Source organism: Panthera tigris, chromosome C2, assembly GCF_018350195.1.
Source record: "Panthera tigris isolate Pti1 chromosome C2, P.tigris_Pti1_mat1.1, whole genome shotgun sequence".
NCBI classification, from domain to species: Eukaryota; Metazoa; Chordata; class Mammalia; order Carnivora; family Felidae; genus Panthera; species Panthera tigris.
This window is the reverse complement of record NC_056668.1, coordinates 50,538,809-50,549,045: the sequence shown is the minus strand read 5'-3', so window position 1 is coordinate 50,549,045 and position 10,237 is coordinate 50,538,809. Positions and strand designations below refer to the sequence as shown.

Here is a 10,237-nt window from a genome sequence, read left to right as displayed (position 1 = left end):
GATAAGTGTACTCTTTAATCCCTATCACCTATTTCACCCATATCCCCCAGCCACCTGCCCTCTGGTAACCATCAGTTCTCTATAGTTAAGAGTCTATTTTTTGGTTTGCCATTCTCTCTCTCTCTCTCTCTCTATTTCTTTGCTCATTTGTTTGCTTTCTTAAATTACAAATATATGTGAAATCATATGGTGTCATCTTTTTTTTTTAATCAACTCATGTACCCATTTTCCTTGGGTATATCTCTAGCAATGGAATCATTGAATCAGAGAGCAAGTGCACAAGCAACTTAGGTAAATTGATATTTCCAATGGAAAGGACAACATATTCATTGATAAGAAAGCAATGACCATATACTGGAATTCACAGATTTTACTTTAGACTTTGTCAGCACAGTATAAATAATATGTTGAGTTCTTGAATTTTGAATTAATAGTTTTGGTTTTTTAATATATTTATTGATAAAATTGACTTATTCTACCTTATTGTACATTAATGTATTCTACATTATTTTGATATAAATATGAAGAAAAAAGATGATAAGATTGGCACATAATAGTTTTGTCCTCTATAAATTGTTTTTATTTTTATAAATCATGACATACAGGATAAATAATTTAGTTGTAGTTTTAATATTTTTGTGAAATTCCTGGATATATTTCCTTCATTGATTTTTCATCCATTACAATCTTCTCACCCTTAAAACAAGACCTTGATACCCCATTACTCCACAGAGGTGTGTGGATTCTGCTTAGAAACAAAAGAAAAAAAAAAGGATTCATGCTGGTGAGGGATGTAGAGAGGGCTTTGGATGATTAAAAACAAAACTGTATCAGAAAACCAGACTTTCATCGTTTTCCATTTCTGCACTTTGGTCCAAAAAGAAAGTGGGAATTACTGAAAAAATGGACACCTCAGGAAGAGAGGAAAGCTAAAAGCAGATGGGCATGTGGCCTTCTCATTTTGGATTCTGGAAGAAACAATATCACAGAGTGTTTCATACAGAATGGAGTCCTTTTGTAACATGAGAATGGTATCATAGTCATATGTAAAAGGTGACAATTGAAAAAGTGTGCACCTGCCATAGTGTTGCTTTGGTGTGAAGTGAGGTGATTCTGTAACAATAATTATGGAGTCAACTGCTGAAGCCATGGACAGGATGAGGCACTTGCCTCATGGGTTTCAGAGAATCTGCACTATTATAAAGGAGGTGGGCCTAGGCAACCTTAACAGGGTTGAACTGGAAGGACAGGATGAAGGACCAAGCCTGAGTGGGCCAAGAAGACAGAAACAACAATCATGAATACTTCAAAAGTCAGGATACAAGTTAACAAAATGAGATCAAGTGTCATAAGTAAATGTTTGAGAATGACCTGAGATATAAAAGAATCACTTAGAAAAGATAAAGCCAGGTGCCTTGACCCACTGCAGTAGAATATGTACATTTTGTGTGATATCCAAAAATCAACTTAAAAAAGTATTTTATTTTTTTATTAAATTAAAAAAATTTGATGTTTTTTATTTATTTTTGAGACACAGACAGAGCATGAGCAGGGGGAGGGGCAGAGAGCTAGGGAGACACAGAATCCGAGGCAGGCCCAGGCTCTGAGCTGTCAGCAAGGAACCCCATGCGGGGCTCAAACTCGTCAACTCCAAGATCATGACCTGAGCTGAAGTTGGACGCTCAACTGACTTAGCCACCAAGGTGCCCCTAAAATTTTTTTTAATTTAATGTTTATTTAATTTAGAGAGAGAGACAGACAGACAAAGTGCTAGCAGGGTTGGGGCAGAGAGAGAGGGAGACAGAATCTGAAGCAGGCTCCAGACTCTGAGCTGTCAGCACAGAGCCCCATATGGGGCTTGAACTCACGAACTGCGAGATCATGATCTGAGCAGAAGTCAGATGCTTAACTGAATGACACCCAGGCACCCCAACTTATAAAAATATCTTGAGGGGAAATGGGGGGGAGAGAGTTAAGAAAATATAAAGATCCTCAATACAGAATTTGAGCCTTAAATTGGAATGTAAGTTCAAGTGAAATGAACCCAAAATAAAAGTGTTAAATTGTCCAGCCATCTAAACATTACTGGTTTGCTATTTCATTTTTATTCTAAGGAGAATCTCATATTTCTCTTCCTACCATCTTCTTTCTTTCCCTCCCTTTTTGCTTTTTTCCCCTTCCTTTTCATCTCCTTTCTTATTTAGATTTTTTTGTTTAAAGTTTATTTTGATTATTTATTTGTTTATTGCTTTTGAGATAAGTAATTGTACTTATGATTTTAAGCAAAATGTAGGTTGAGCCTTCTAGTAATTTTATGGTACAAAGTGCCTATTGCAAGAATGATTTAGAAGGCAGTAAATGACAACATAAAATGTGAGCATCTTTTAAGTAGGCATAGAATATTTAAAATAGATAGCATGTGGGTTGATTGATTAATTAATTGCAGACTTTAAATGGAGTCAGAAATTCTACATCAAATAATTCCTCCACATTACGTTAAGTTTATAAGGCCTTCCTATAGACTTACCCTGTTTAAAATTTTTGTACTCAAGTACACATCTAAGGAGGGTTTATAATGTCTGCAAGCTTTTCCAAGCAATCAGCAAAATTAAAGACATACATTAATTTGTATTATTTTCTCCTGTTCCCTGAAAGGAAGTTCACTCCACGTCAGCAACCTGTTCTTTTATCCATTCTCTGTTAGCAAGCTATCTTTCAGGATTTCAGTCAAAACAAAGGCAATTTTAACTTTCACAAGAGCCACATATTCCTTTTTCCCCAACTTTTTATTATAAAAATTTCAAGCATACAGCAAAGCTGAGATAATGGTATAATAATCACCTGCATATTCACTACCTACATATCGACATGCTTACTCTATCACACACCTGTCCTTCTTTCTACTATCCATGAATCCATCTTGTAATTTTTTTTATTTTTCAAAATAAGTTATGAAAGATTGCACTTATGAGAATTATGTATACCACATGCCATAATTAAGTGAATTCTATGCTGTGTCCACACATTTAATCAAAGTTTTAAATGTTCATGAATTAGAGAATACATATATCTGACCCACTACTGATCTATACCTAGAAAAAGAAAAGATATGAAAAATTGAATCAAAAGCAAACACTCCTCTGTAATATAAATCATGATCTCAGTTGACCAATAATTCTTTTGTAACCGTATAGTACTTCTAATTTTCAAATAACTTGGGCTTATATGTGCACTATAAGTGATTGCACCAAGTGTTTGCCACCATTTTATGGCTTTGGCGCACAAATGCCCAAGCCATAAAAGCAGAAGCTGAAAGCTTATCTTCTGATTCCAAGTTCTGTGCTCTGCCATTCTGCTCCAGTGTCACCACAGTTTTTCTGTTGTAAATTAAAATTAGAATTCAGTACGTGCAACATTTATTTCCCACTTTGTCGTGTGTATTATACCCGTCCCTTTCATTCCTTATTTAAATTTTGTCACTGAGTTCACACTAATACTACAAACATCTGTAGGGTTACTGCAAAGTGCTTTAAACTTCCTATACAAAAGTTGCTTTTTAAGTAGTCTATAAAGTGGTTTCATTAATGAGCATATTGCTTGGCATTATCAGGTATTCTCTGTCAAGCATTTTTTTAAATCACCCTTTTTCCTCAGAACATGCTGTTTTTTTGCTGCTGTAGACAGTCTGTCTCATACGTAAAGTTAAAAGAAGACAGTTTTAAAAGAACGTGAGCAGAGTTTAGAAAGCCAGCATTTTTGTCAGTGTTAAGTAAAATATGCTAGAACTAGAGAAAATCTCCTGATAAAGGGTCCAGAAGCTTCTCTGCCACCAAGCAAGTCAAATGTCCAAATACAACATCAGGAAATAACAAAGCTGTTAGCAGTTTTCCTGTACCTGCTATGGAGGCAAACCATGACCTGTCTTCCTGAAATTACACCAGGAAGTATTTCTGGCAGCCTCCCTGAAGACAAAAATTCTTCCTCCTGAAATGTATTACATTGGAAATTTGATGGAAAAAATTGAAAATAATTCCGGCAAATGCAAGAATTTCTCTGGGTTATATACCATGGGCTCAGTCAGAAGTCAAAGGAATATATGGAAGTTATATGCATATCTAATTTTAATAGAAAGGCCAAGTTGTTTTTTTATGGGATTTGCATTATCTTAAATCCCTGTTAAAGGTGAATAAATGATATGATTTTATCCCATCCTTGCTATCACTTGATGTTATTTTACTTTCCTAAGATTTTACTAATCTCATGATGGTATGACATAGTTTCTCTCTGGGGTACTATTTTATATTTCCCTGCTATATATGCATAAGCATTTATCTTTTTTGGTATATAGGCATCTTTATTTTTGTATCTTTTTATTTTATACCATACTAAACAAACTCTTTCATATATAATATGAACTGTTAGCAATAATGTTTCATGGGTGCCTTGTGATGTAGAAGTAGTAAAGTGGAGTGGTTAAGAACACAGACTCAGCAGTCAAACTACTGAATCATGCCTCCATCACCTACTACCACAATGAACTTGGGGAAGTAATTAACTTTCTAAGACTCATTTACCTACTACAGATCATAGATTTACTGTAAGGATTAAAAATGTTATTATATAAAAAGTACTGAGCTAAACATGCTTTAAAAAATTACTGAGACAAGTGTTCAGCACATAGTAAGCACTATATGGAAGTTGACAAGAAACACAGTGTTTCATTAACACCTCATTCTCTGAATATCTCAATGAAATAAATCAACCTTAAAAAAAATCAACCTTAGAAGAGCTAAAGAAAAGATACTTTGTGTGACCTTCTCCAAATACTTCTGTTACCAAAGCCTAGAAATAAATTGCCATTTTTTCAGATGGCTTAGATGCCAATTTAACATCAACTCAGTTTATATAATCAATTATATATTAATCAACCATTAATTTGGTAAAGATAAATAACAGTCATGGTGTGTTAATATTGTCCTCTGTTCCTTGCCAGTATCTCTTGATGTTAAAAGCCATATTTAGAAACTAGTTCATTTAAAAGAAAGAAAGAAAGAAAGAAAAAAAAGAAAGAAAGAAAGAAAGAAAGAAAGAAATAAAAGAAAGAAAAAGAAAAAAAGAAACTATTTCATTTGTAAATTGAATAGATAAATAGATTGTCCAAAAGTTAGCTGAAAAAAAAAGTTAGCAGCTAAGGTTTTCTAAAATAAAGGAAAAACTTCCTCCAGGCCTTTAAAAAAACATAATTTTATTTTTTAGACATGTTTTTAAAATTGGAAAATACTGAGTTCAAACACAGTGAATTTGATAAAGAGTATATTGGTCTTGAACAATAAATGCAATGTTTAATTGTTTTAAATGAATGTCTATTTGAAGATATTTATATATAAATCTCTTTATAGAATAGATTTTACTCCCACATGAGCAGACTTCAGTTGCCAATTTTGAGTAGGACTATTTGTAAATTGGCTGATGTCTATATACAGACTTTACTTTTTCTATTCCCTCAATTAGGCTTTTATTTTTTATAAACACCGTTTTGGAAAAAAAAAAGAATTTTATTATTTCTTATGTTCTCTCATTGATTTATGATAGAACACAACCAGTAAATATTATTAAGGTTCTCATCAACTGGCAGTTCATTCCAATATCTAAGATAATTGTGATGGTTAATTTTGTGTGTCCATTTGGCTAGCCGTGCGTGCCCAGAGATATTTTGTCCACCTAAAATATTATTTGGAGTGTTTCTGTGAGAGTAATTTTAGATGAAATTAACATTTAAATTGATGGACTTAAGTAAAGTAGATTTCCTTCCATAATATAGCTAGGGCTCATCCAATCAGTTAAGTGCCTGAATAGAACAAAACTCTTCCAAGCAAGAAAGAATTCCTGGAGCACACTGCCTTTGGACTTCATCTGATTCTACAGCAGATGACCTTCAGATTCGAACTGGAACACTGGCTGTCCTAGGTCACCAGTCTACTGGCCTTTGTACTAAAACTGAAGTGTCAGCTCTCCTGGGTATCAACTCTGCAGATTTTGGACTTGCCACCCTCTAGAATCATGAGTTAACTCCTTCTGACCATTTCTTTCTTTCTTTCTTTCTTTCTTTCTTTCTTTCTTTCTTTCTTTCTTTCTTTCTTTCTTTCTTTCTTTCTCTATGTATGTTCACACACACACACACACACACACACACACACACACCCTATTGGTTCTATTTCTCTGAAGAATCCTGGATAATGAAATTACTGTAAAAATAATATGTACTCAAAACCATTCTGCTAAGACCAATAAACATTTCAAATCTTGCTCCCAGGGGCCAGAGATACAAGTACATTGACATTTACACACACACACACATATTATTATAATATTATATATAGATGTATTCACTCAGAGTCATCATAGAATAAACCCCAATCTAATTGTTATATAAATACCTATAGATATATATCTTTTTTAAAATATCTATTTTTTCTTGAGAGAGAGAGAGAGACAAAGCAAGAGTGGGGGAGGGGCAGAAAGAGAGAGAGAGACAGACAGACAGACAATCTAAAGCAGGCTCCAGGCTCTGAGCTGTCAGCACAGAGCCCAATGTGGGGCTCGAACCCACAGACCATGAAATCATGACTTGAGCTGAAGTTGGACACTTAAACGACTGAGCCACCCAGGTGCCCTGCTATAGCTTTATGTCTTAATTCAGGGCAACAGTGTAGTTCTGAATTCAATCATTTATTTTCATCTACAAAAGAGATCATTGTGGTGCAACATCCAAAAGAAATAATCAAAGCTTTTATTACTATGCTGTTTACATTTAAAAATGTTGCTTTTGGTATGTTTTTAAAAAGACAATAAACTATCTTAAGCAACTTCCAGTGAAATATGATAGATTCAAGACATGCTTAGTCAACTCTTAACTTGAAACCCTTCAAAATGATCAAAAAAATGCAAAAAGGGAAAACATCCCATCTGTATTTCCTGAATGGATGATTCTCTTGAGTAAAGTCTTTTTTTAATAGTAATCTAAGATAATTCTTCATTTTTTAAATAGTAATGTAAGAGAATTATTTTAAAAATAGAATAAGTAAGATTTGTGGGGTTGTGACTTAGTTTTTTGTTTGTTCCTGTAGTGTCCTTGTTCCTTACCACAGAGTGATATTGAAGACATAATCCAAGACCTATATTCATCCCAAGACCTAAAGCTCCTTAAAGAAAGCTTTACTGGAGTGAGTCATTAAGAAGAACACAAGTCTAAAAATGGTCTTATTTGAAGGCTGCTACCCAGGGTCACCTGGATTTGATTTTAAAAATTCCTAATTACTGGGTGCCTGGATAGCTCAGTTGTTTGAGTGGTCAACACTCGATTTCAGGTCAGTCATGATCCCAATGTGGTGGGATCGAGCCCCCCATTGGGCTCTGTGCAGTGTGTGGAACTTGCTTCAGATTTCTCTCTCTCTCTTAAGATTCTCCCTGTGTCCATCTCCCTCACACACAGTATCCCTCTCTCTCTCTAAAAAAAAAAAAATTAATTCCTAAGTAGCATACAAAAACCCTGTGAGTTGAGAGGCATAAAAATGAACCACCTCAAACTTTTGTCCAGGTTATCTGCTTCCTTTCAACAGCAAACCAAATCTGAATCAGAAGAGTTACAATATAAAGTACTTGTTTTTCCACCTTCAGGTAATGGCTCAGTGACCTATGTTCATCTGTCATCAATTATTGAACAAACACACAAACAAAAACAGTTGAAACTAAAAGAAATTGAAATGCCCCAAATCAAATCTGAATACATGTGTAGCTGTGAGTAGACACACACATTAAAAGAGAAACATTTAAAATTACAGATGATTTGTGAATTTCAGGCTCCAGAGATACAAGTTAAATATACATATAAGTCAAATGTATATATTTTAGTCAAATTTTTTCAACAATCTAAAATGAATTACTGAAAAAGAAGCTCGCTTTATAAATAATTTATTTTTTTAACGTTTATTTATTTTTGAGACAGAGACAGAGCATGAATCGGGGAGGGTCAGAGAGAGAGGGAGACACAGAATCCCAAACAGGCTCCAGGCTCTGAGCTGTCAGTACAGAGCCTGACGTGGGGCTTGAACTCATGGACCACGAGATCATGACCTGAGCTGAAGTCAGACACTTAACCGACTGAGCCACCCAGACGCCCCTCTTTTTATAAATAATTTAAACAGAACAAGCAACAAGAGGTTAAAATTACAAGAAGATAGAAAAAATGCACATTGCCCTCGTAGTTATGAACAACAACAAAATAGTAATAAAATTACAATCGCTTCTCGGCCTTTTGGCTAAGATCAAGTGTAGTATAAAATCATTACATAAATTTGAAAGTGTTGGTATTAGGATACAGACTATAAAATCAGTTATTAGTATTAAGATATTTGGAGAAATAAGTTGAATACAGAAAGATAAGAGAATAAAAGTCATTACAGAGAATATAAATGAAGTAGAGAGAAGAGGTAATAATAGCTAAAACTTGCATATTTTCTTCCTTGTTCTAAACACCTTATATATTAACTTATTTAATCATCATGAAAAGCCTCTGAGGAAGATTATGTTATTATTTTCATATTACAGTGGATAAACTCAGTGGATTAACTGAGGCTCAGAGAGATTAAATTATTCTGTGGTCACACAGCAACTAAATTATGGAGGTGCCACTGAAACCTAATCAGGCTTTCATTAGAATGCACATTCTTAACCCTAGGGCCAGCTACATCTCATGAGGCAGCATAGAGATGGCCAAAGAAATTCAATACACACATAATAGGTGATCCTGAAATGGAAAATAAAGAGAAAAAAACAACTGAAAGACATTGAATGAAGTTATCAAATTAATAACTTGAGGGAATTATATTGATCTATATCTTAATAAAGTTACTGAACTAAGTTCAACTAAAAAGCACCCAGACAAGGTCCCTGGGTGGCTCAGTTAGCTAAATGTCAGACTCTTGATTTCAGCTCAGTCATATCTCACGGTTTGTGAGTTTGAACTCTGCGTAGGGCTCTGTGCTGAGGAGCCTGATTGAGATTCTCTCTCCCTCTTTTTCTGCCCCTGCCCCCCATCTCTCTCTCTCTCTCTCTGTCTCTGTCTCTCTCTCTCTCTCTCTCTCTCCCCCCCCCCTCTCTGTCTCAAAATAAATAAATAAACTTTAAAAAAGTACCCAGAAAAAAAGTGAAAGGCAACCACCAGGAAGTAAAATATCATTCTGAACTTAGCCTTTTCTATACTAATACTCATTTCCAGAAGTCTTTGTAGAGAAAATACAGAATTGAGTAGGGGAAGGGAAGAAGGGAAGTTGGCTTGAGTGTTTATGGATTATTATGAAGACATTTCAATTATACAGGAGCTTGTTCTCTGGGGAGAGAGGAGGTAAAACAGTATTACCAAACGACAAAATTCAACTAAACAGGCACAAAATCATTATAAGTAACTGTAACTATTAATTAAAAATTTAGAACAAAGAAAATGGAAAGCCAATGGAGAGTAAAAAATAAATATTTAAAAATGTTTTTGGTAATATTTCTCGGACTTCATATTTTAAAATACTAAGTTTTTTTTATCCTATAAATATACAGTCTACAAAAATAGCAATATAATAGAACATTTTGATGCACTGATACATAAAACAGGATGCTAATTTTGTGTATGGGGGCAGATAGATAGGTATATTAAATTACTGGAGTGTAAAACAAAATGTTATTTTAATCATTCCTGAAAAACGGAATTTAAAGATGGAAGATCCTCTAGTAAACATTTCTTTACTCTTTATAGTTTTTATATAAACAGCATGTGCTATTTGATAAATTAATAGAAAGGTACGGAATGCCTCTGGAGTCAAGATTATTTAGGTTCAAATCTTGTGGACCTTAGATAATTTACTCATAAGTCACAGATTCCTCTATCACTATGAAAAATAGTGATAATGAAAGTACATATCTCAAAGTATAATGCAACACAGAGACATGATTGATTATTAAATTAGATAATGTACATAAATAATTTGGCATGGTGACTGGCACATAATGATCATACAATTATAGTTAGTAGTTATTATGATGATGTCTATTTTTTTTCATTTTACATCGATTGTATTTTATAAATTTATGATAAATATAAAGGCAAGCGAAAATTCTAAGTCCATAATTGCATTAATCTGCCTTTTTTAAGATTGAATTTCAGAGATAGAATCTGAAGTTGACCTCT

General features: G+C 34.0%; 1 pseudogene; it reads left to right on the top strand.

Moving 5' to 3' along the window:
• Positions 1–8,298: 8,298 nt before the first annotated feature.
• LOC122230909 lies at positions 8,299–8,365 on the top strand (annotated as a pseudogene).
• The last annotated feature ends 1,872 nt before the right edge of the window (positions 8,366–10,237 follow it).